General features: G+C 47.7%; 1 long non-coding RNA gene across 1 annotated transcript; it reads right to left on the bottom strand.

Moving 5' to 3' along the window:
* Nucleotides 1-321: 321 nt before the first annotated feature.
* Nucleotides 322-26,754, bottom strand: LOC121144912. The gene is made up of 5 exons (XR_005881929.1): nucleotides 26,687-26,754; nucleotides 21,293-21,297; nucleotides 14,552-14,558; nucleotides 5,333-5,337; nucleotides 322-334 (listed from the first exon to the last, which is right to left on the bottom strand). It is a non-coding gene; the product is annotated as an uncharacterized LOC121144912 (long non-coding RNA).

The raw sequence follows: 26,754 nt of genomic DNA, 5'->3' as shown, positions 1-26,754 counted from the left end.
CAACACGCCTGGAAAGGCAGTGGAATATGGATCAAATAGGAGAGCCGGTGCCATCCACATGGGTGATAAAGATGGAGCTCCTGGCTTCTGGCTTTGGCCTGGCCAAATCCTGGCTTCTGTACCCTTTTGGGGGAGTGAATCAGCAGATAAATGATCTCCCTCTCTTCTCTCTCTGTCTTTCCATTTCAATGTCTTTCAGTTGGATGTATCTTTTAAAAATATTAAAAGATGAACCTTATCTTCAAAGCCTCACAGCTGCCACAGCAAAGGTGGGAGAAATCTGACTCAGACATAGCACACAGTGGGTCTACAGGTGTTATTTCCTTCCTCCCTTCTATGTTGCCCTCACAGCCTTAGGGTCAGGATGGGCTACACTTCCCACACATGCATGCTTGGATGTTCCCTAGAATAAAATCCTCCCTTTTAAGTTTTTTTTTTTTTAATCATTTTTATCTATTTTTAAGGCAGGGAGATCAAGACAGAGAGATCTCAAAACAGGTGGGGTTGGGCCAGGCCAAAGCCAGGAGCTTCAGGCTCAAATCAAGTCTCCCTCATGAGTAATGGAAACCATTACCTGCTGCCTCGCATGGTGCACATTAGCAGGAAGCTAGAATCAGGAGTCGAGTCAGAACCAGGATGCTGCCAGTCCAAGTGTTGTCTTAATCTCGGTGCTAAACACCCTCCCCAGAATGAAACCATCTTTGTTAAGAGTCAGAGCCTGCAATCCTTCAGCAACATCTTTGTGGAGACAGTGCATCACACTGGGCAGAATGCAGACAGGACCTTGTAGGTACAAGGAAATGGCCATAGGCTTAGGAGAGGCCCTGTATGAGCAAAGGTCTGGGGATGGGTGAGCTTGTGGGAGTGATCAAATGTTGAAGGATAGGACTCAGGGATTCCAGGGGACTCTTCCTCCAGCTGCCTAGCTGCTGCAGCCTCACTGAGAGCAGGGGCTTTCTGGCTTTTTCCTAACCCTGTAGTCCATGCTTTCTTGTGATGCTATCCGTTGGGCCTTGACAATTCTGCTTCCCCAGGTCCTTCCTCCTTGTCAGCCCTGATTCTTCTCCCAGCTGCTGGATGGTTTCCAAGAGCGAGGTCCGAGCACCTTACTGACCTGGGAAGGGGCTGACAGTAGTTGGGGGATGGAGGTGGGAGTAGGAGGAGCTCTCTGAGTGCAACCCTGATCCCTGCAGCCTCCAGAGGAGGAGTCCTGTCCCCACCTCCAGCCCTTGCCCCCCTTGCACAGCAGCGGCTCTGCTCCTCCCTGGCTGAGATGCGCAGACTCAAGCTCCTGAAGGTGAGGGGTTCTGGGGGCCTGAAGCTATCAGGCACAGGAGTCAAGTGTCCTTCTAGTGTTATAGTCCAAGATGACTGAGATTTAGGAAGAGGAGGTTGGAGCTGCAAGGATGGGGGAAGGTGATGTAGCCAAGGGGGACTCTTGCTATGGGAGCTGGGCGGGAGGGGACATTACCCAGTTTCTGGTAGACCTGACAACCTCACTGAGGGGATGACAGGTGAAGCCGCTCCAAGAAGCTGAAAGCCCCCTCCCAGAGGCCTCAGAGATGCAAACATGTGCTTTTGCTCTGGAGAGAGGGTGAAATCAAGTGCTCAGGGATGGAGTGGAGTTTGATGCTGGATGGGAGCAGCAGGCATGAGCTGGAAGTAGAAGGACCAGAAAAGAACATGAGTGGGACCCCAGGGGTGGGAATCACATGGTATACAAGGCAATGGCAGGTGTTTGGGGGTGGGAGGGTGGTGAGGCTTGGAGACTTTCAGCAATGGGGAGCCACAGAGGGTTTCCTGAGGAGTGGTAAGGTGGATTGGAGGTTTTTTTTTTTTTTCCTTCTGATGATAGTGTTAGGACTGCCACGAATTGAAATACTTAATGTTCAAGGCAAGTGAAACTCATCTGCATGTGTCCATGAAGGTCCTGGACCTTTGGGGTTGGGGTTGGGACTCGAGGGGTGTGTCTCACCTTTCAGAAAACATGTAGGAGACATCACTGCGCAGCTCTTATTAAGCCCATGCTCCATCTTTGTGGAAAAGCTGTTTTATCTTAGTTTGCTGGGTCTCATATCAGGTGATATTTTAGGCACTAGAAAAATCTCAGATGAGGTGGAAAAGCTATTATGTCTCTTAAAAACATTCTTACTTTATTTAAGAGGCAAATAGAATTAGAGAGGGAGAGAGAGAGGGGAGGGAGAGGGAGGTAGAGAGAGGGGGGAAGAGAGAAAGAGAGGGAGAGAGAGAGAGAGGGAGAGGGGGAGAGAGAGGGAGAGGGGGAGAGAGAGGGAGAGAAGGGAGGGAGACAGAGGAAGAGGGGGAAGAAAGAGGGAGAGAGAGGGGGGAGAGACAGGGAGAAGGGGGGGGGAGAAAGAACGAGAACACAGAGAGATAGACTGTTTACTGGTTCACTCTCCCAAATATCGGTAACAGCCAGGGCTAGGCCAGGGGAAATACAAGAGTTAGGAATTCATTCTAGGCCTCCTTTGTGGCTAGCCGGGAACAAAGTACTTGATCCATCCTCACTACCTTTTAGGGAGTGCATTAACAAGAAGCTGGAGTTGGGCCTGGCAGCGTGGCCTAGAGGCTAAAGTCCTTGCCTTGAACCTGCCAGGATCCCATATGGGCACCGGTTCTAATCCCGGCAGCTCCACTTCCCATCCAGCTCCCTGCTTGTGGCCTGGGAAAGCAGTCGAGGACAGCCCAAGGCTTTGGGACCCTGCACCCCTGTGGGAGACCTGGAGGAAGTTCCTGGATCCTGGCTTCAGATCAGCATAGCATTGGCCATTGCGCTCACTTGGGGAGTGAATCATCGGATGGAAGATCTTCCTCTCTGTCTCTCCTCCTCTCTGTATATCTGACTTTCCAAGAAATAAATAAATCTTAAAAAAAAAAACCCAAAAAAACAAGAAGCTGGAGTTGGGAGTGGAGTCTCTGATATGGGATGTGAACATCCTAACCAGTGACTTACTGCCGTGCCCAATGCCTCTCCTGGAAGAATGTACAGTTGGTGGGATCTAGCAGCCAGTGAGGCTGGGAGGAGAAGTAAGGCAGGGAGCAAGTCTGTTGTAATAGGGGAAGATGAGGGTTGGATTCTTTTTACATTGATGCTTTTCTTGCAGGAATGTGTTCATTCTTTTTTTAAAGATTTATTATCGTTTGAAAGGTAGAATGGCAGAGAAAGAGGAGTAGAGAGAGGCATCTTTTATATGCTGCTTTACTCCCCAAATGGTCATAACATCCAGATCTGACTCAGACCCAACTCAGCAGCTAGGAACTCCATCCTGTTCTTTCATAGGGGTAGTAGGAACCCTTCTTGGGCCATCTTCTGCTGCTCTCCAAGGCACATTTGCAGGAAGCTGGATCAGAAACCAAGCAGCTGGGACTTGAACCAGTACCTTGAAAAGAGATGTTGGTATTACAGCTGGCAATTAGCCTGCAGTGCCACAGTAGTAGCCCTCCAGATGTAATGAGACTGAGGTTCATGGTGGGTTGGGAGTGGAGATAGGTTCATGGTGTGTTGAGGGTCTAGGTCAAAAATACACATCCAAGAGTAGAGTCACATGTTTCAGTTAATAATGGACAAGATCCCTTGTTTGATGATTGTCTCATAGACCATAATGGAGCCAGGAAATTCCTATGGCCTAGTGACAGGGTAGTCATCACAACATCACAGCACAACATATTACTGACATGTTTGTGGTGACACTGATGTCAAGAAACCTAACACCCTGCCAAGTGTGCAGAAGTATCGTGCATACAATCAGCTATGTGCATGCAGCTATGCGTGAAACAGCATCCTTGCTGACCATAATGAACAGTTCCATTCATGTATTTACCACATCGTGCTTTCTCTCAACATTTCAGCCTGTATTCTCCTTACTTACATAAAAAAAGTTTATTGTAAAACAAGGTGTCACGTTACAGCAGGAGCAGCTGAGACACCTCACCTTTACCTTTGTCTTGGGTGCATCTAGAGGCCTTGTGGAGTGACTGACTTGTGCCAAGTACACTCTAACACATCTGTGCAAGGACAAGATGGCCTGGTGACATGACTGTCAGAACTCTCCCCATCATACAGTGATACACAACTCCGTATCTACTTATAAGAGATGTCATCCCAACTTAAATTGGCTCAAGTCTAAAAAAACAACTCAATGTTTCATAGAAGTGGAAAGTACAGAGACTGGCTGGTTCTGACATTAGGGATTCAGTAATGTTCCGTGGTGCCAGACAGAGTCTGTCTGTCCTTCCACATCTCAGTTCATCGGCTCTCCAACCTCATTCTGCACCTCAGCTCTTCTACCTTGACACGCGACATATCTGCAGTAGGAAGAGGCTTAACGGCTGCCAGCTGCCAAGTCCCGGGGGCATTCTGATTGGCCTGCTTTGGGTGTGAGGTCCTGAGACCAGGGCAGGGCAGTCGACGTCACTGGCAGTTCTTGTGTGGCCAAGTGGAATGGGGAGAGGGCCAATTCTCAGAGAAATAGTGCCATTTCCTCCCTGTGGCAGGGCATCTTCCCCACACAAGTGGTGAGGCTGTAGCTGGGAGAGTGAGCATGGATGAGATCCCTAGGGGAAGCAGAGAGCGAGGAGAGTAGAGGGTGAAGGCTCAGCCTGTCCAGACAGGGCAGGAGACTGGCCAGGGAGAACCTCCCAAGGATTAGGAAATTCATGAAGGGTTCAGGTCAACCCAAGACCCAGGAGAAGACATTTCACAAAGATAACAAGAGTCTGATAAAAGGGCCAGTGATGTAAAAGTGGGCAGGTGCCTGTGGTGTCACAAAATCAGCCAGGTGGGGGAAGTCAGGAGTGGCTGAGTTGTGTTTTTCTTTTGTCTTAATAAAGAGATGCCTGATTATCTGTTAATGCTTTCAGGAACAACTGAAATTGGGGAAAGGGGAAGGGAGCCAGGCAAGGCCATTGTCAAGGACGAGGCAGGATTGCCTGTGTTTCCCACAGATCCTGAGTACAATGACACATGCCATGTAGAACACACAGTGCATCTTGTTTTGGTTTTTTAGTTACTTCCTGTAACATCCTCCAGCTTTCCCATTTGCAATGTTGCATCCACACTTGCCTTTTAAATTTTTCATTCCCAAATCACAAAAGTAAGACATGTATACAGTGAAAGCAAACTCCAGATATTGAGATGTGAATAAAAGATGAAAAGCCATTGGCTGTCATCTCCCCCAACCCTCTCAACTTTCCGCCATCCTTCCTAGTGTAACTATTTCTTATCGTTTCCTTGGGAATTCTTCCAGAAAGTTTTAATGAATATACAAGTGTACGTAGGCATACATTTTTAAACAGGCAAGTGCGATCACACTGTGCCTGTTGTTCTGCACCTTGCCTTTTTCCACTCCCTGCTGGATCTTGGAGCTTCCTCCTTCGCAGCATATGTAGAGGGTGAGCTCATTTCCTCTCCAGAGCAGGCTGGTGTGCTGTGTGGGCACAGAGCAGGGCTGGTCCAACTCCTTCTGCACCACGTGGCCTTTCTGTTTTCCAACCTATTGCTATTAAAAATAATACTTCCAAGTATCTCAGTATGCATTCACTCGTGTGCCTAGGTGGAACTATTCTTGTACATGGCATTCTCAGGAATAGCATGATGGGGAGTTAGAAGTAGCTATTTTTGAAAGTGTGGGGGAAGAGGCTGGAATTGCTCTGCTAAATGAGAGTTGCAGAACTTGGCTGGGCAATACAGGTGTTTATTACATTAGTTCCCACCCAGAATTTTTTGTACGCTGGGATAGTTTACACACACTCAGCAAAGGTCATCACACTTACGCTCCCAGGATGAGTCAATAGGTATAACCCCGTTTTGTCAGTAAAACATTAACAAAATTAATCCTTGCCCATCCGGAGGCTAGAAAATGACGTTTCCCTACTGTGTTAATCGCATTTCCTTAATCACGAGGGTGGCCGAGGGATTCTTCCATGAGCTGCTTTTTCCACTTCTATTGAGTCATGCTTCTTTAATGCCGACAGAAGATTTCCTTTCACGCCCGTGCCCTAATTTACTTAACTATCTTCTGGTGAGTTATTTATACGGCTGCTGAACAACTGTGAATATCTTTGTCCAGGATGCTGTCTTTTCCTTTTAGACTTCCCTCTGTAATGCACCGGTTCTTGAAGATGAATTGCTGGGTCAACGGCGTGGACATTTTTACGACTCAATACATATTGTCAGATTGCTTTCTCGAAGGGATACTACAATCCTCATATACCAACACTGTTATTCTATTCGACTCTCACTGCCTTCAGATGTGAATAGAATGAACTTTTGCTAATTTATAGGTAAAGGATGGGGCCTTCGTTTCATTTGTATTGTTTTATCACCAAGGGAGTTGCATATTTTAGTATATGTTTGAATATAAACTATTCTTTGTCCTGAGAATAGCTGATTCCTCTCACTTGTTCATTTGACTGATAGCACATCACCTTCTTCTATAAAGGACATGAGATGTTGTCTTATCTGGGAAATAAGTGTTTCCTCAGGCCCTGTGACCTTCTGGGAAGTTATTGACTGATATCAGATTATCAGGGTCCATCCTCAGAAGCGAATGTGGCAGAGGGAGTGATTGAAAAGATGAAGGTGGTGTGATGGGGAAAAGGGGCTGAAGGGGACCCAGGTGGTGGTGATGGCAGAGCCCAGGCAATTAGGATGAGTGCCCTCGGGCATCAGGAAGGACCTGCTGGGCTGGGGGTGCCCCACCAGCAAGCAGAACAGCTGCTGCTGCCCTCTAGGATGCTGGCCAGGGTGCTGGGCACCACTGAGGAGTAGGGCAAAGGCTGGGCAGAGGGAGGACTCTGTCTGGTTCCAGATGACCAGTCTCTGAGCACTATCTCTTTTGATCCCCAGACAACCGTCTGGCCTTGATTGTTGTTAAATGGCATCTGTAAATGGATTTGATATCTAGTTTTAGTACTTTCATTTGTATTCTTTTGTTTCCAACGTTCATTTAAAGAGATATTTCTTTAATACTTTTCATATGGGAATGAATATATATATATATATATATATATATATATATATATAGCTAGCTACGTGTGTATATGTACGTGTGGTATGTATCGGTACCATTGGTTGTTGTTTTCATGTCTGTGGGAGGGGGTATGCCTGTAAGTATGTGTGTGTATGTGTGTGTATGCACTTCTCTATTAGGGAGTTAACTGTTCATCTTCAGTTTTTGAAACTTTAGATGTTTCTTATTTATTGGTTCCCAAATCATCTTTACACATGAAAGTTGTACGGCTTTGTTGTGTTTTCTACAAATATAATTTCTCAGTTGTCAATTTTGTTTACTTTCCACTTGTTATTATTGAACTGCACAGAGCCTTACCTTACACATAAGTTGGATGTGTTTTGACACATGCATGTTCTTGTGTAATCCACATCTCTCACATCCTGGAAATGTCCGATGCCCCTCTCCCAGATGATCCTCCTATCCCCGCTGCTCTGCCAGAGGCACCCACTGCTGAGATTTCTGCCCCCATGAAACAGCCTCGCTTGCTCTAGCATTTCATGTACATGGAGGAATGAAGAACGGGCTTTTGCAGGCCTGGTTTCTTTTACTCAGGGTCATGGGTGAGACTTATAATTTCTGCTGACATGCGCTGCCTCTTCACTGTGTGGTGATATTCTGATGCGTGGACACGGCATGGTTTGCATACTCATTCTCCTACGCGTTGATATCCGAGTTGTGTCTCATATTTAGCTCTCATGAATAACACTCCAAGGAATACTTGCATATAAGTCCTTGGATGGATGATGTTTCAAGAATGAAAATTCTGGGTTATGTGGCAAGAATCTGTTGAACATTTTTCAACACCGCCATACTGTGATTGTGCCATTTTATGCTGTAACCAGTGGTGTATGAAGTTCTAGTTTTCCATATCCTTGCCAACATGTGGTGCTGTGTGTTTTTAAACTTTAGACATCCTTGTGAGTTGTTGCACTTGCATACTAATGATAATTTCCATTTCCCTGATGACTGAGGAGGTTGTATATGTTTCCTGTCCTTACTGGCTGCTCATGTTATAGCATGGTGCGTTTGACATAGTGACATGAAGTTTTATGTGGCTGAATTCATTAATCATTTTGCTTATGATTTTTAAAAGAGATTTATTTGTTTATTTGAGTTACAGGAGATACACAGAGACATCTTCCTTCTGTTGGTTCACACCCCAAATGGACACAGTGGCCTGGCCTGAGCCAATTTGAAGCCAGGAGCTTCTTCTGGGTCTCCCACGTGGGTGCAGGGGCCCAAGAACTTGAACCATTGTTGACCACTTTCTTAGGCCATCAGCGGAGAGCTGGATTAGCAGTGGAGCAGCGGGCCCAGCACGTGGTGCAGTGGTTAAGGTCCTCGCCTTGCACGCCCGGGATGGGTGCTGGTTCTAGTCCCAGCAGCCCTGCTTCCCATCTAGCTCCCTGTTTGTGGCCCAGGGGCGGGGGGGGGGTGGCAGTCGAGGACGGCCCAGGGCTTTGGGATCCTGCACCCGTGTGGGAGACCCGGAAGAGGCTCCTGGCTTCGGATCAGCATAGATCGGTTGTTGCACTCACTTGGGGAGTGAATCATCAGACGGAAGTCCTTCCTCTCTGTCTCTCCTCTCTGTATGTATGTCTTTCCAATAAAAATAATAATAAAAAAAAGAAATCTTAAAAAAAAAAAAAAGAAGTGGAACAGCCCAAACTAGAACCCAATAAACCATGCACTGACCTCACTATTTTCAACCTATATTTCCTTCGAATACTTTACTGGTTGAACTCTTGAACATCTCGCTCTTTGACCTACCTGTGTGTTGTGTTACATTGTCAGGAAACCATTTGTCCTCACATTGTTAGTCAATCGGACTGCACTTTGAGGAATCATTCCCTTGTCTCGCTTACTGTATCTACCACACTTCTCTTAAGCCAGCTTCTACCTATAACTGGATCTGTTTGTATGCTGTCATTGAACTTTGGATATTTCCACAGGTCTCAGCTATTGCAGTTATACAGTTTACTGTCAAGCAACTTGCAGGTCTACTTCCAGGACTCTTCAGTGGTCCCAGCTCATTAATCTGTCTGCTCTGACTCAGGGAGGGGTTACATACTAAGAAGTGCCCTCAGTCTCTAGCTGCCAGAGGAGGCAAGGTGGCACAGGCTCCCTGGAGATTTGAATGGAGCCAGCCCTGCCCACACCGTGACTGTCACCTCCTGAGACTCATATCAGATGCATGACCCTCCAGAGCTGGTGGAAGACATGTATGTGTGTTGATTCAGCAGGCGTTGGAGACCAACACACTATCACAAAATGATGTTTTTTTACATGAAATTTTGAATGTAGTTCTACTGTGGTTTTTCTTGGAACTGTATCTATATTTTAAAAGATTCACCATTTATTTGAAAAGCAGAGTAGAATGACAGAGAGAGATCTTCCATATGCAAGTTTCTTCCTCAAATGGCTGTAAAGGCCAGAGCTGAGCTAGGCTGAAACCAGGAGTCAGGAGCTTCTTCTAGATCTCCCACATGGGCAGCAGGGGCCCAAGCACTCAAGCCATCTTTGGAAGGCTGCCCTTTCAGGAGACCAACAGGAAGCTGAATGGAATGTGGAGCAGCCAGGAGACCGATGGTGGCTGTGTAGGACGTAGTGGAAGCTGTTCCATGGTGCCTGCTCCTGGAGCAGCATCACCTTCGATCTACCTTGGAACTAACACTGCTGTGCTGTTCAGCCTTGCTACTTAGACTTCTGTGGAAAATGAGCATACTTCGCCTCTACATTTCTGCGCAGTGCCTATGATTGTTGTTAGGTTCCCCAGAGGCAGGCCTGAGGCAAAGCTGGTCTCATCAATGCCTGTAGGAGAGTGAGGAGGGGACTGATAAAGGGGGCATTAGCAGGCAAGATACCATCACCTGGGAGCTTTGGGGACCAGCCAGAGCATGCAGGCTTCTCCCAGTCTCCCTAGAGACTGATGGCATCGCTCCAGCATCACCAATGGAGGCGCTGGATGCAAAACAACTGGCAGCCCCAGGGGAGCCTTCAGCAAGCCTGTCTCTGCAGCCTTCAGCTGCAGGGGAAACTCACTTCTAGGCAGACTTCTAGTCACTCTGCATCTTTTACCTCCTCCTAAGGAGGTGATGTCACAAAAGGGGACCTAGCCAGTCTAGCTCTGATCAAGATGTGGCATGACCTGAGTAGCTTCCGGAGGAGGTAAACTGCCTGCCCAGTGAGTGGCTAGGCATAGCACATGACCCTTTTCACCACTGTGATGAATGCCAGCCTTTCAAGCCTCAGCCATTGCCTTGCCCAAGGACTGTCTGTCCATGTCTATGGCAGGCCTTTGTGTGCTGGAGAATCAAAAGCATCCTCCCAGCTCTCCTGACCCATGACAGGCTGAGCTTGGTGTGTGCGTCCCCAGCTCTGGGACCCTGGTGAGTGGCAGACAAAGGACCTGCAGGCCAGTGCGTGACACTGGCTCCTAGAGGTCCCCAGTGCCTTGACTTGGCTGCCTTCCCTTTCCTGCCCTGCTTCCTACTCTCCAACAGTATTTGCCTGGGGTCCCCTCCCAAATAAATATCCCCAAATCCTGGTCTCCTGGTCCGTACCCGAGGGAGCCCAAATCTAGACATTAGGCAATAGGTGAGGGGGAGGCATCCTAAGGCTGAGAACAAAAGGCAGGCATCCCTGAGCCAGGAGATGGGATGTAGAGTCTGCATGTGTGCTAAGAGGACACTGGCCTTCCTTTGCCCGCCTTATATATTTTTATTGATTTAAATAAGTGGCAGAATGTTGTGATGTAGAAACAGAGAGAGCTCCTGGCCTCTGGTTAGTTCCTTAAAGGTCTATAGTGACAAGGATTGGGCCCCCAATCCAGAGCAGGGAATCCATCCAGGTCTTCCATGTAGGTCTTCCTTGGACCAATGCCTCGAGCCAACTAGCACCAACACACTGCCACCCAAGGTCTGCATTAGCAGCCAGCTAGAATCGATTTGGGCACCTTAACCATTGTCTGACCTACTATGCCTCACATTTAACTCCTCTGACCTTCTGCTTGGCTGTCTACTATTTGGGGTCCAGCCCAGGAATAGGGTTTCTAACAGCCTCTGCCCCCTGTGAACTCCTGAGAGGAGCAAGTGTCTGGAAAATAGTTTGCTTGGTTTCTCTCAGGCTGCAGGTTCCAAAGCCACCTTGGCTTTATTTGGTGGGAAAGCTGAGAAAGTAGAAATTTCCGTTTGGGAGAATTAAATGCATTCCTGGGAGGAGGCAGGGATATTGGCTGAGACTGAGCAGGGGCTCCAAGGAGGACACTGTGCTTGCTGGGTCCTTCTTGGTAACCAAGGGGCATGGGGTGGGGGAGAGTGGGAGCCTGCGGGATCCACATTCCATAAAAATGTTGACTGGACTGCAAGATGAAGGGCCCGCAGACACCTTCCGATGCTCTGTAATTTATGGGGTAATCAGAACTCCACCCCTGAAGGGCTACGTGTGAAGAAGAACTGTGATTCAGAGCCTTGAGGGCTCAGGCATTTAATGAGGCACTGGGAGCCCATCAAGATTTAGATCAGAATGATTTGCACATTTAGGATGCCCCTGAACAATGCCACTGTTTTCTAGGAAATGCTGCAAGTCTGGATGCAGAAATCAACCAACCCCATGTGTAGAGGTGGGTGGGTACCATGTAAGGGTCCCACCAAGGGTTATGTTTGTCAAAACCTGCCTGTCTTTGACCTGTCAGTTGCTGCTGTAGCTTGAATACTAAGATTGAGATTTAGTTCCTGCCAGGAGATGTTAAGAGGTAGGCCCAGGTGGGCCTTTTAAGAGGTGATTAGGATGCTGCCCTTGTGAATGGATTAATCCATTCCCATGATTAATGGATCAACGGTCTAATGGGTTGTCTGGAGTGTGGATCTGTCATAACAGCCAGTCTGACTGTGTGTCAGGTGCACGTCCTATTTCTAGCTGCATGATGCCTCGCCTCTGCCTTCATAGCTGCAAGCTCTTGACCTTGGACCAGTGCCTCGAGCCAAAAGGAATCTCACTTCTGTGTAATTTGTCCCATCTGTACAATTGTTTTCTGAGCAATGGACAGCAGGCTGAAGTAGCTGACTGCCCTCATGGAGACGAGGGGTGTGAAAATGGAAGCGGAACAGACGGAGATGCTGGAGCACAGAGGGGTTAGGTCCAAAGTCATGCAGTGCACCAGGGACCCCAAGCATGACCACAGATGAAAGAAAAGACAGTTGTTAAAGTTTCTGGGAGAAGAGCTGGCACAATTCTGTCTACAACCATGAAGGGCAATCCATGGGGCACAAAAGACACGTTGAGCATCTTTGGGCATTTTCAAGTTTGCATATTTAAATTGTTTTCCTAAATGCAAAATATGTATTAAGACACTTTCTGAATGTTTTAAGGGTCGGTTCCGCAATTATGAGGGAGCCTGTTAACTTGCTCAAAGATGGATTAAAAATGGTGTCTGTATGCCTTTAAGCTGAGATGATCCAGTGCAGGAACCTGAAACAAGATGTGGAGTGGATGCTCGCTGAACTGAGGGATGTGGGAGGTAGGCTGGCTCCTGCAGAGCCTTCTATCAGGCCCTGCTCAGGGCACCGCCAGCCCCTCCCTCTACCTTCTGATTCTAAAGGCGGTATGCATTCACTATGGAAAATCAGGGAAAAAAACAGATAAATATTCAGAACAAAAAAACCCCTCTGTTAACCACTCCAACCAGTCTCCCCAGAAATAACTGTTTGTAATATTCTCGTGCATGCTGTGCATGCCTGCTTTGTTTAGTGGTGTATATTCTGCCTTGATTCTAACGTGCCATTTCATTGTCTACAAAGAACTCCAGTAGCTGCTTTGTACTCTTTTGAAAGGTTATGGCATAATTTATTCACCTGTTTCTAGGTGTTTTCTAGGCAGTTTCCGATTTTTCAATATTATAAATAACACTATGATGAATGTCCAGGTGCATAAATCTTGGGGGCAGCTTGGCTGTGCATTTGTACTCTGTTCCCTGTAGGGGTGGGGTCTGAAAATCCTGACCCTACCTGCTCTTCACCCTCGCCGTGCTCTCCTCCTAACCCCCTCCTATCTCTTCTTTTATACCCTGACCTCCAGCTCAGGCCACCCAGCAGCACCTGGCCCAGGCTTTGGCCGTAGCCTTGCAGCCTCAGCAGGTCAAGCTGTCCCAGCAGAGCAGAGCAGGAAGCCTGGATCTAAGGAAACCATACAACCCCGGGCCTTTGGCTGGGCCCTCTTCAGGTTTGTGCCTCAGTTTCAATTTTTCTACCAGGGTCATTGGATTTCACTGTTAACATTTTTGAAACCTGAGAAGCTGTTACGTGCAGAGGTGAGCAGAGAACCTTGGCTAGAGTGCCTGTGTCTGTCTTTACACAGCAGAAATGATGCTGGGTCTGGCGCTGGGGGTGGCACTGTGCCAGGCACTGAGGAGAACAGATGAACAAGGTATCTGAGACTTCCCTAAGCCCAACCCTTTGTCCGGGGAGGGGTTCAGGGTGCCACAGGGCATTCCTGACCTGGTTGACCCACTGGGCTCCTGCTTTGCTTCTCTGACACTCAGGTTACATATGTGATGGGTTGGTCCATGCATGAGCTGAATGACCCCGGGCTTTGCTGCCTTCCAGGGTCAGCCCTGAGGGATTCCACTAGGCCTGCCCACCAACCCCTAAGCCCAGAGGGATTCTGAGGGCCAAGGTGGGATATGTGGCCACTGTCCTTCCAGCCCACCCTGCTGTCCTGACACTGTGGGGCTCCAGCTACCATCACTGTTCCTGGCAGCTAGCATTCCTTAGTTCCCACAACATGCAGGGTATGGCTCAGAACCTGACATGCACAATTTGACTCAGTCCTCCCTTCCAACAAGTGTGCCTATTCCACAGGTGAGAAGGTCAGGGGTAGCAAGCACCTCCTCTCAGTGTCCCAGGCCCTTGCTTCTGCTTACTGCACACATTACTTCCAGGAGTGGGAGGGCCAAGAGCCTCCACATACGTGCAAGACTCAGGACTCTAACTGATGCAAGATGCAGAAGGTACTTTGTCTTTGTGTGGACTCCTCAGTGTGCCCAGCCCTCTGCTGATCCCTCCCAGTGTCAGCCAGCACCACCAAGGAGGCCAGGATTGGGCTTGTTCTCAAAGGCCACTGACTCCAGGAGGAACAGCTGTGCTTCTCACCCCTGGGGTCGAGCAGCCCAGATCATGTGTCTCTGTTTGGAAAGCAGCATCTACCTGTGTGCATGTGTGGACTGTGGTCAGAGCCCACACGAGCCCAAATGTGGCAGGAATGTGTTTTCCAGTTTTTTATTCCAAGTCCTTGTCCCCGCATGTGATAAGAATTTTCTACATAAGTAAGGTACATGGATGATTCCAGGATTTATTTAAAGTGAGAGTGAGAATCCATCCACGTGTGAGTGTGGGCATCTCCTTGAAGAGAGACACCTGCTATGAGAGGGCCAGAGAGCCCTGAGTGAGTGAGTGAGGAGAAGGCAGAAGGAATGAGCTTGAGGGACAGCTCCCCTAGCCAACACTTTATAGGGCAGGTACCACTACCCTAATCGGATCCACAGACAGGTGGAGTTTGGGCGAGGTGTATTGCACATGAGGTTTTCTAGAGCCTCATTTCACTTGTACAGTGAGCTCAGCTTACACCAGAGATACACTGCATCATGGGAAGGTGGGCATACCAGAGAGAATCTTCTAGCTCATTTTCCCCTGGAGTATCTTGCCTATCTCCCATTGCACAGGAAATGGGAGGATGGAGTTCTGTTGCTTGTGGTTGCTCAAAATCTCAAAATCTCAGCCAACCGCCTGGGTCCGAGCCAGGACTGCTGTCTAGATTGAGGCTCCTTTCTCTTGTCCAGGTCACTTCTTCTGGAAAAGTCACACAGATGCATGCATGTCACCTGCAGGGATCCCCCAAGGATCTCTGTGGAGGACAGCTGCCCGTTTGACAAAGGAGAGCCCAGGATGAGTGTGTGAGCAACTCTCATGGATCACTGTAATAACCACAGTTGTGCTGTTCCTATTGAGATTCCAGTGTTCCTTCTTCAAGTGGGTGGTTTGGCTGTTTCAGTCTATACCCAAGGAGGTGTGCTCCAATGTCTCTCTTTCCTTATGGTAAATTCCATCCCAACAGGTGGGAGCCTGAATGCTTCTTTGGAACATCACCTGCTCACCTTCCTCCTGCATCCTATGAGAGCTCTGTTCCTCTCTGTTCTCTACCAGCACTTAGTGGTGTCTGCAGGGGTCTCTTTGCTTGGGTTGCCAGGCTCTCATCTGCCCACACCTCTTTCTGGAATGATGGCAACAACTTCTTGCTGTCTCCTGCCATAGGATATTGTAGGCTCTCACATTTTCTTTACAGATCTAAGTTGTATTACACACACAAAACTGTTCAAGTCACTTCCCTCATTGACCCCTTCTACTGTGTCCTAGGATCAGCAGGGTGACGGCCAAGGTCTTTAGCTAGTCACCCGTGCTCTTTTCATGACCTAGCGTTGATTCAGTTGCTCATTCATTTTCCTAATTTATTTTTCTTACTCTGCAACTAAAACAAGGAGGACCTAATTGCTCAGCCCTCTTAGTGGGCTCAGAAGGCTGTCAGAGCTTGTGGGTTCTCAGTCGTCTGGGTTTATTCAGCTCCTATGGCTGTCCCCGACAGCTGGCCTGAAACTGAGTGGCTTAGAGTGACTGAAAGAGACTCTTGTGCAGTTTGGGAAGCCAGAAGTTCAAATAACTCCATCATGATCCTGCAGGGTGCCCCAGCAGGTCCCACAACATGCAGGGTATGGCTGTATCATCTCTCAGCTCTGGTGGCTCTAGCATTTGCAGATCTCTGGCTATATCCTTCCCACCCCTGCCCCAGGGGTCCCACAGTCTTCTCCTCTGTCTGTGGTAGTGTCCCTCTGCCACCCTTTTTGCTTGTGAATTATCATTTGAAAGGCAGAGTTACAGAAAGAAAAGGTAGAGTTGGGGAGAGTCAGAGTCAGAAAGATTTTCCATTTGCTGATTCACTCCCCCAAAGGGCTGCAATGATCAGGGCTGAGCCAGACCAATTCCAGGAGCATGGGATTCCGTGGTAGTCTCCCATGTGGGTACAGGGATCTAAGCACTGGGGGCCATCCTCTGCTGCTTTTCCAGGTGCATTAGCAGGCAGCTGGATGGGAAGTGGAGCAGCTAGGTCTCAAACCAGTGCCCATATAGGATGCTGGTGCCACAGTGGTGAAGAAGAGTTCAATGATAGAACAACTAAGATGTTCAGGCACAGAAGTCCTGTGGAACAGCCTGGTGTCCTGCTTGGCTGATTCTCCCGGCTGTCAAGGGGGACTACAGCACCCCTACACCAAAGCTTCAGGGGAGCCAACGAGGACCCAGCCTGTGGGGCTCAAGTCTGGCCTTCCGATCTTTAATCTTCCACTGGGGAATAAGACAACTCTCTGGCATCTCAAGGATGACATGGGGATTTGACAGCCAGGAGGTAACTGAGGACATTCCTGGCAGGGGTGTTTTGAGACAAGGGGATTGTGTGTGGTCAAGGGAGGGGGAGGCATGGGGCTCTGTGCTCTGAGGGGTTGAGCCAGGGCAAGGCCCTTGAAGTCCTCTGACTGCGGCCAGCAGGACCATAGAGCTCCTAGCCGACCCTGCCTGTCAAGACCCTACTCAATAATGTCACTCAAACTAAGGCTGTCAGAGATCACTGGCTCTGACCACCTGCTTCCTGCTCTGCTGCCATACAACAGGGATACTGAGGCCAGGGGCTGGACCAAGGACACACAGGAGGTTAGGAGAGAAGTAGAGACTGATTCAGACTCACAGGCCATGCTTCTGGCAGGAGTGGCCAGCGCACAGGTGGGAGACCTGCATGGGGCAGCAGCAAGGAAGGGACCAGTGAGGCATCTTCCACCCTCTACCAGCCCTCAGCTGCTGTCCCACAGGGACCTCCTGAGAAGATCATTTCTTTGCATAAACTAGTTTTTGATTGGATATTTCAAGATACTGTGAAATATTTTATCTAAATAAAATAAGAGTAGTACATTTGCTGCAGCCTAAGTGTCTCGCTCTTTATTCCAAGCTCTTGCCCCCACAGGGATAAGTATTCAACTCAGAGGCATAAACACAGTGTGCCAGTGAGAGCAGGACTGATTTATAAGAGTGTGAGCATGCATTCACATGTGGATCTGGGCCACCCACATGGAGAGATTCCTGTCCTGAGTGGGCCAGAGGAGACATGCTGGCAGGAGGCCCGAGAAAGATCCTAAGCGTGAGTCAGAAGCCCAGAAAGCAAAAGGGACTGCTTGCTCCCTCATTCCCAGTTCGTTCTATGAAATGGGGAGTGGTCCCCTCATTGAATATGCAAATAAGGTGGGGATTAATGTGTAAGGTTTTCTGGGAATTTCATGGCACCTCCACGTGGAACTGAACTTCCACGTGAATGCTATGATGTCTCCTCTTTCTTGGTCCTGAATGAATCCACGTGCATTATGGGAAGGTGAATTGACAGGGAAGCAGGGGGAGTCATAATGCAGAAATCATGAAAAATGTTCCATCTCAACTATTCTTCCTATTTCCCACAGTTCATATTTATGCAAGCCAGTAAAATCAGCACGTGCAAGCCCAGCACTTTGTTGGCATCAGATCTTCCCTGGGTTGGGTTCATCGTCCCTGTTCCATCCCCTTGCCTGCCATGAAGGAAGGCGCAGCTCGGACTTTGCTGCTTGTCACTTCCTCCTATGTTGATAGCTTCAAAGATTATACACATTCCTAAGGCCACCTGCTGTGTACTTGTACTTGCACAAAGCCCCTCTGCCTCCTTGAATCATTTTCCACTCAGCATTGCTTCCAAAATTCACCCAACATCCTTGCCTGGAGCTTAATGCATTCATTTTTCCTGCTGTATAATGTTTCATGTGTGAGCAGCCACATATTATTTATCTATTCTCTTGCTGTGGGGCATTTAGTTTGCTTCTGGCATTTTGTTCTCATGAATAATGCTGCTATGAACACTCTCAGATATGTCTCCACGGGCATGTGGGAGGGTTTCTTAAAGACAACTAGCAGTGGAATTGTTGTATCACATGATGGGTGGCTATGGAAACCTGGGTGTTAAAACCAATAAATGCTTTCACCTGTGATATGGTTAGCTTACTCTGCCACCTTTGGCATATTGGATATTGGCAATGGCTGAGAAAGAGAGGGAAAGACAAAGAGAATGAGGCCCAGGTCAAGCAGTGGAAACAGAATTATATCATATACAGATATTCTTGACTCACAATACAGCTAGAAATATTGATTTATTTATTTGAAAGGCTGAATGATAGGGAGAAAAAGAGAGACGGAGAGAGACCTTCTATTCAATGGTTTATTACCCAAATGGCAACAACAGCCCAGTCTGAGCCAGGCCAAACTTAGTGGCCTGGAACTCCATCCTGGTCTACCACATGAGTGGCAGTGGATATCTGCTGCCACCTCTCAGAGAAATTGGAAGCTGGATTGGAAACAGAGTAGTCAAGCCTTGAACAGGTGCTCCAGTGTGAGATGCTAGTATCAGAAGTAACAGCTTCACCTGCCATGTCCCAATGCCAGCCCTGGAGTTACATCTTGATAAACCCATTGTAATTTGAAAACATTGTTAAGTTGAAAATGTGTGTAATATGCTCAGCCTATGGATCATGTCATATAAGCAACACAGTCTGCGATAGAGAATTTGGTGTTTTTCCTTGTGCTCACTGGGCTGCTGGGAGCTGCAGGTTCTCCTGCACCAGTGGTTGTTAGCTTGGAAAAACATCATAATTCCAAGTCTGAGCCTGCGTTGTAACATAATGGATTAAACCACCTTCTGCAACACAGGCTTTCCAGATGGGTGCTGGTTTATGTCCTCACTGTTCCACTTCTGATCCAGCTCCATGCTACTGTGCCTGAGAAAGCAGTGGAAGATGGCCCAAGTTCTTGCATAAAATTCTATTTTTTGGCCTGGCCCAGATCTAATTGTTGTAGCCATTTAGGGAGTGAACCAAAAAAAAGGAAACTCTCTTTTTCTTTTTGTAACTCTGCATTTCAAATAAATAAAATAAATACTGGGCGAAAAAAATCCAAAATGTGAATTGTATCAATTGTATATCACTGTTGTGTATCACTCTTACATCAAAAGAAGAAATGCCAGTCAGGACATTGTAAGTTGGGGAGTGCCTATAACAGCAATGACTGTGGGGGCAGCAACCCACCCTGCAAGGCTCCAGTGGAAAGGAGAATTTGTGCAGAGGATACCGGGTCATCCCACAGCACCAAGACTGAGGGTATGGCTGGCCCCAGCCCAGGCACCTCGAAAACAAAATCATAGTTTTAGGTCATCATTTCCTGTTCCCATCAGCATCCTCTGCATTTCCTGTCTGCATGGCAGAAAGCTCCCACTGATGTCCCCAAGCTTTCCAAAGCAGCCATCCAAACAGAGGCCGACTCTTCTCCCTTAGATGTGGGCTCCTCTGGTGGAGGTGAAGTGACACTCCCTCAGGGCTGCTGTGCTTTCAAATGGGTGGGAAAGGACTCCAGGGAGATAAGTCCACAGCCAGGTTTTAGAGCTTGCCTCTTAGCAATCCCCATCATGGCCACCCTCTCTATGACCTCTAACTTCTGAGTCCTCTAGCCTATGACCCTTCCCTCATTTTGAGCCATTTTCTTTTGGACCAGTGCTTAGCAGTGGCATGACTGCATCATAATGTTTGCACAATTTGTATGATGTTTGCATTTATTGTCAAGTTGATTTCACTGAATAGTGGCAAAAAGATATCACGTAGCTTTCATTAACAGCTTGCCGGTTGCTAGTTCCTGTCTGTTAGATGTATGAGAGCGTGTTCCCTTCTGTGGCTTGTCCTACGCAGCGGTGCCTATCTGTCAGGCCAGTGTGAATCCTGTACATGCAGCATGCCCCTTTCCTTTTGTGTCTGCAGTACCCTTGCTATGCCTTCCCTAAGGGAATTGTGCCTGTGTCATGTCTGGGGTTGATCTTTCTTACTGGGCCATGAGTTCCTTGTGGGTGGGCAGGGCCAGACTGGGGCTCCCTCTAACATGAGAGTCTGAGTGAAGTACTCTGTGTCAGCTCATGGATGAAATAAGCATCTGGCACGGTCTACGTGGGGCCTAAGTGGTATTCAGTTCAAGGGGCCCTGCACAGGGATTGGAAGACATGAGGAGCTCAGGCATCCCTCCCTTATACAGCAAATAGGTTCCTGAAGACCTGCCATGCATGGGCGGAGGGAGCCTAGGGATGCATTGCTAAGCGTGGCTTCCTGGAGCATGGAGTATAGCAGAGGAGAAAGAATTTGACAACTATTATACAGTGCTGGAAAATCTTATTTATCACAAACAGTCCCAGAAAGTTCTATGAACTGGCATGGGGCAGGTACTCAGCCAGAGTGATCTAGAGCAGGGTCTGACCACCTTCTCCTGCAACAGGCTTTCTGGTCTCCTAGACCACACAGGTGCATCCAGCCCACATCACGGGCTTCCCGCATGGCTTTCTTTCCTTCCTCTACCCCTCTTTACTTACAGCTCTCTGAAAATGCAAAAGCATCTCTTAGCTAATGAGCCATGCAGGACCAGCCATGGGTCCAACTTGGTGTGCAAACTGCAGGTAGTTTGCCAGGCCAGATTTCGGCTATAGAGTCACAAGCATCACAGATCCAAGGGCTGACACCCTCCTTATAGCACAAGCAGCACAGCAATGCTTCGACTGGCCTCCTGTTGGCTTAGGATTGGGGATGATGGAAAGACGGAACTATAGTACTATTCATTGATGCTTGTATATCCCTAAGCTAAGACTTGTGTCACACGCTGGAGCCTTTTTCTTATCAGCATTGATTTTTACAGCAAAGGTGACATTCTTTGTCAACTGAAGCATGCATGGGGCAGTGAATACCACCTCCTCTCTTCTGGCCAAGTACACACTTGCAATTACACAGGAGCTGCAGCTGCATGTTCCAGATCTCGGTGGCAGTGCCCTATCCTGCTCCTCATTGCGCAGACAGGTAGGCTCTAAAGGTATCCTCCTGGAGTTGCAACTATGGAGCTGCCCACTCCCGCCCCCCACCTCCAGTTCTGTGTCCTTAGCAACACACTTCTCTCCTATTCGGGATGAAACAGGCAACTTCGCAAGCCAGGAGGTAGGACTTGATCTCAGCCCAATACTGAGTTAGGGGCCCCGAAACTTTAGTACTCACATGGCTTTGCTGGCGCAGTGACTCTGGAGAGCTGCAGCAGCTTCTCCCTGGGTCTCTGGTACTGAGATATGACAGGTTCTGCTGTGTGTCTGGCAGCTTGGGATGCAGCTGACTTGAGGCCACGCTCAGCTGTGCTCAGAGTACGCCTGGCCCAGCAGTTCCTGATCAGATCGCACTTGCCTCCCACCCCAGGCCTATGCAATTGCCTTCCCACTTGGAATGCTTCTCTCCCATCTACACAGGATTAGCCACTTCAACCTTTCTGGCTTGTCCAGGAATTTAAAAAATTTTTTCTTTGAAAGACAAAGTTACAAAGGGCACCAGAGAGAGAAGTCTTTTATCTGTTGGTTCACTTCCCAAACGGCTATGAAAATTAGAGCTGAGCTGATCCAAAGCCAACATCTTCTTTCAGGTCTCCCATGTGAGTGCAGGGGCCCTAGCATGTGGGCCATCCTCTGCTGCTTTCCCAGGCCATACAAAGGGAACTGGATTGGAAGTGTAGCATCTGGGACACAACTGGTATCCCTATGGGATGCTGGTATCACAAGTGAAGGCTCAACCTACTATGCCACATGCTAGCCTCTCGCCCAGGAAATTCTGCTGGCCAGGGCCTAAGTCCTCCCTCCTGAGTGCCCTCTGCCTCTCCCACATTGGGGAGCCATGGTAGGCTTGGGAAGGATGGAGGGGGCTGCCCCAACTCTAACTTCACTTGGTATCCTAGTGCCTGCTATGGATCTGGACCCCAGACAAAGAGAACAGATCTGGTGAGGGGCCAAACAGGAATAGAGAATGAGATGATATTTTCTGGGATGACTGAGAGGAACTTCATTTTTTTTTTTTTTTTAACAAAAGGAGGTACTGGCATTCTGACTTCCTGGCCTGGTTCCATCTGCTTTGAGCTTCCCAGCATCTGGGGCAGTGGCTGCTTGGGGAGGGGAAGTTTGTTGGGGTCGGGGATTATTCCATGCTGCACAGCACACCCTCTGGTCTCTCCTGTCTACATCAGCATGTCACTGGGGACTCACGGACTTTTTTTTTCTATTACATTGTATTATGTGACACAGTTTTTTAGGCACTAGGATTCCCCTCACCCCTCCCCCAACTCTCCCCCCATGGTGGATTCCTACACCTTGCTGTGTTGCCACAGTTCAAGTTTAGTTGAGATTCTTTCATTGCAAGCATATACCAAGCATAGAGTCTAGCATCTTATTGGACTCACGGACTTTTGTAGCACTGTCTCATGGGGTCCCTGTGCTGGCTTTGCCTGAAAGGTTCCACAGTAGCCTCAGTGGAGAATTAGACCATCTTTTAGGGTCCAGAAGGAGCTCTGGCTTTAGTGTTAGAGTTCAAGTTCAGCTTGGCCTCTGGCTTGCTGGATGGACTTGGGCAAATTTCTATCCCTCTCTGAGCTTCAATCTCTGCTTCTGAATACTGAGGAGGCTAGAAGGGGTGGTTTCTCGATCCAGAGCAGTGACTCAGTGGCTGAATCCTTGCCTTGCATGTGCCATAATTCCATATGGGCACTGGTTCCTGTCCTTGCTGCTCCACTTCCTGTCCTGCTCCCTGCTTGTGTCCTGGGAAAGCAGTAGAGAATGGCCCAAAGCCTTGGGATCCTGCACCTGCATGGGAGACTCAGAAGAAGCTCCTGGCTTGGATAGGCTCAGCTCTGGCCACTGTGGTCACTTGGGGAGTTGGCCAGAAGACAAAGATATTTCTCTCTGTCTCTCCTTTTCTTTGTAAGTTTACTTTTCCAATAAAAGAAACAAATAATTAAAAAGAAGGGGTGATACTAGGACACCTTGCAACTAAGGAGGAAGGTTCTGCAACCCCATCTGTGTGAGATGGGGTGGAAGCAGGAGCTGTTTGGGACAGTCTCATCCCATACCAGGGTGCTGGTTCGAATCCCAGCTACTCCACTTCAGAGTTTCCTCCTAATGGGCATCCTTGGAGGCAGTAGGTGATGATTCAAGTCCCTGCCACCCATGTGGGGAGACCTGGATAGAGTTCCTGGCTCATTGCTTCAGCGTGGCCCCATCCAGCAGTTATCTGGGGGAAACAAGTCAGTGGACTGAAGATATCAAGATATCTCTCTTTCTCTCTCTCTCTCTCTCTCTCTCTCTCTCTGTAACTCTGCCTCTCAAACAAGAAATAAATGATATATATTTTTAAAGTTAAACCCTGCCTCAACAAATGATGATGGAATAAAGCTGTGTTCTCCTGTCCTTGTGGCTAGAGCTTTCGTATGTCCACGCTGAAGAGAGTATGGTAGGTCTTTCTCCATCCCTGCCACTCAGCTGTGTTACAGTTGGCTCTCACAACCAAAGGGCCCAGATTTCCAGGACCACCCTGCTCCCTGTTTGCTTTGGATCCCCCTGGGAACACATCACGCCACCCGCCAAGGATGTAAGTCTTCAAGGTACACAAGCTTCACCTGTGGAGCATGTTAAGCTGCAGACTTTGATTCAGCAAGTCTGGAAGCCTGGCTGCAGAGCTTGCTTTCCTGACCAGTTTCCCGTCCAATGGTAGGTGCTGCAGCTGCTGAGAGCTAAGATGTAAGCCGCTCCTCTGTGAGCTTCTAGCAGACACAGCGTTGTTTCCACGAGACACGACATACCACAGACACTTGGGCAAGACAGAATGATTGGCTGAATAATTGGCAGTTAGCGAGCAATGTGCCCAGGCGTCCTGCAGGAGGGAAACCTGCCGCTCTGTTTACTGTGTACATCTTACATTTCTTTGAACTGGAACCCTGTTTTCAGAAACACCTATTACAATTTTACAGAAATAACATCTTGAGAAAGTCACTTTGGGAGACCCTGGCACAGGGCAGCAAAGGCGAAGGGGGTGCTCGATAGGCCCCGGAACTAGAAAGAACTCATCTGCCTATGGGAGGCTCAAACTCAGAATTCTATTTGGGTGTCTGGTTCAGCAATTAGAAGAAATCAGGACTTGCTGTACCCTGGAGGGTCTGCACACTCCCACAGGCGACACCTTTGAATCCTTTACCATCCGGGAGCTGTTGCCATGGCTGAACTGTTCAGTTTTTTTCCCCCTCTGCTCCTGGCAGTGCCCACCAGGCCTGTGACCCCCTTGAGGCACAGGAGCCTGAGTTGTTTGCCAATTAGGCTGATCCGGGGGGACTTATTCACTTGTCTTTGTTCCTAGGAAGCTGTCTGGAGCAGGTAACTAACTGGGGGAGGGCTCTGCTGCGGGTGAAAAGGTGGCGTACCCTTGGGGGAAGATGTTGCTCAGGTTAAGCCCAATAGTTTTTGTTTTTTCTTTTTGTTTTTTGTTTTGCTCCCAGAGAAGATTTCTTGGCTCCAAGATCTGCCTCTAGCTGTTTCTGGGTGACTCAACAAGCTGGGGACTGCGTCTTGCCCCTCCTCTATTGGGTGGCAGACTCAACTGCCTTCTCACATTCCCCCACCCGGGTGGCCCAAAACCCCTAAGAAGTGGGCTTCCCAGGACCAACCAGGGAGCCTCATGTGCCGTGTCCCTTGAACTAGAACATGGGTGCATATTTCCTCCTCTGCATTTTATGGGTCTTTGCATCCATTTTGGGTCTGGAGTGGAAGTCCTACTCCACATCCCGCTCCTTATGTCAGGGGACGGGGCTCCAAGGACACATGAGTAGGATGCTGCAGGGAGAAGAGGGACGGGCAGTCTCCATAAAACTACCATGTGAGATTTCTTAAAGAGAGATGAAATGAAAAGGGAGTTGATGAGAAAAGGAAACAGCGTAAGAGAAACTAAAAATGTAATCACTGAATGGAAATCCACCATTAATCCCTTGGCAAGATTAAAAGCACAAAATTGGCGCTGGAAAATATTCAATCAGGAGAGGTCAAGGTTGAGAAATCTCATCAAAAATGCAGAGAAGAAGATAAAGAAATTAAAAAGGCAGGAGGAAGGTTGACAGAGACCAGAGAACAAAGCGGCGCCAAGCCGACACTCAGCATTTCTTTTTTTTTTTTTTTTTATTGTGCCTTTACACTGTATTATGTTTACCAGTTTTATAGCCTGGGGATTCCCCCCACCCCTCCCATATCCCTACCCCCAGTATTCTCCACCTTGCTGCATAACCATAGTTCAATTCAGTGAGATCATTCTTTGCAAACAACATGCCTACCAAAAGGTTTCAGCGTCTTATTGTCCAATAGTTCAGTGGCCTCCTGAACCTTCTAGGTCTGAAGATAGTCTAACAATAAAGTTCCGTCGGTTAAAAGCCCCAACAAGGCCTCATATCAATATACAATTTAGGAAATAATTGACATAGTAATAGGTAAACAATATTTAACAATAAATGCAATTCCATTCTTTCGAAACATCTGGTTGAACAGCATCATGACACGTTCAAAAAATAACAACAACCAAACAATAAATTACAGGTTAAATCAAGGCAAACATGTTATCTAACTTTTGGATTCGCGCCAATTCCCTTAGCATTTTAGTTTCCAGTTGCCCATTTAGTACCACAAAGAACTGCAAATTTTGTTTTTTTTTAATACTGATAATTCCATGGAAAATAAACAAAACGTTCCTTATCCACTTCTATTGATGGGCATTCGTAGCCTTCCCCATGTTTTTGCAATACTGATTGTGCTGCATAACATAGATGCATGTGTTTGTCCGTATCAGTGTTTTTGATATATTCCTAGATTGCTATTGCTGTCATATGCTTGCAGATTCGATTGTTTGAGTGGTCTCCCAGACTGATATCCAAAAAGCTGTACCAATTTGCAGCTAGCTCCACCATCAGTGGATAGTTCCCTTTGCCCCTCAATCCTCGCCACAACTCGTTGTGTTCTTGTTTTAAGGCCAATCTACTAGGGTTAGTGGTACCTCATCGTTTTTTAATTTGGATTCTTTTCCCTTATTGCTTGACTGAAAACATATTTCATATGTTTGTTTTCCATTTGGACTTGTTCCTTTGTGATATTTTGCCCATTTCCTTTCCCATTCTTGAGTTGGCTTTGTTGTTTTGGTTTTTTTTTTTAGTTCTTAGTATCTCCTGAATTAGCCCCCTATCCCTATATCGTGTGCAAAGAACTTCTCCCACACGTGGGTTTCTTTTACTTTGTTGATTGTTCCCTTCTGTACAGAACTTCTTCATTTGATATTCCCCATTTTTTATTCTGTTTTCTCAACGCTATTGCTTTGTGTCCTTCTTAAAATTCGGAATCCCTTGCTCCCTACTCCTATCTTGCAGTGTATTTCCTACATATCTTTCAAGATTTAAGGTTTCCTATTAGGTTTGGTCTTTTATCCATGTAATTGGGATTCTATGATATAGATGTTGTCATCCTTTTTTTCTACAGGCATCACCATTGCCCAACAACATTTACTAAAGACCTCCCCTTCTTAGCTATCATTGTTCTTTTTCAAAGAATTAATTGGCGTAATTTGTGGGTCCCTTTTGTGCTTCTAATCTATTCCTTTGATCTTCCTTTCTGTCTTGTGCATACACGTTTTGATAACACTTGCTCTATAGTATGTCAGAGGTCCGGATTGTGATTCCCCCTCTAACCTCTTATT

Source organism: Ochotona curzoniae, unplaced genomic scaffold (genome assembly GCF_017591425.1).
Source record: "Ochotona curzoniae isolate NIBS_2020 unplaced genomic scaffold, NIBS_Ocur_1.0 scaffold_3208, whole genome shotgun sequence".
Lineage (NCBI taxonomy): Eukaryota > Metazoa > Chordata > Mammalia > Lagomorpha > Ochotonidae > Ochotona > Ochotona curzoniae.
The sequence above is the reverse complement of the archived record's forward strand: the minus strand, read 5'-3'. Positions and strand labels throughout refer to the sequence as shown.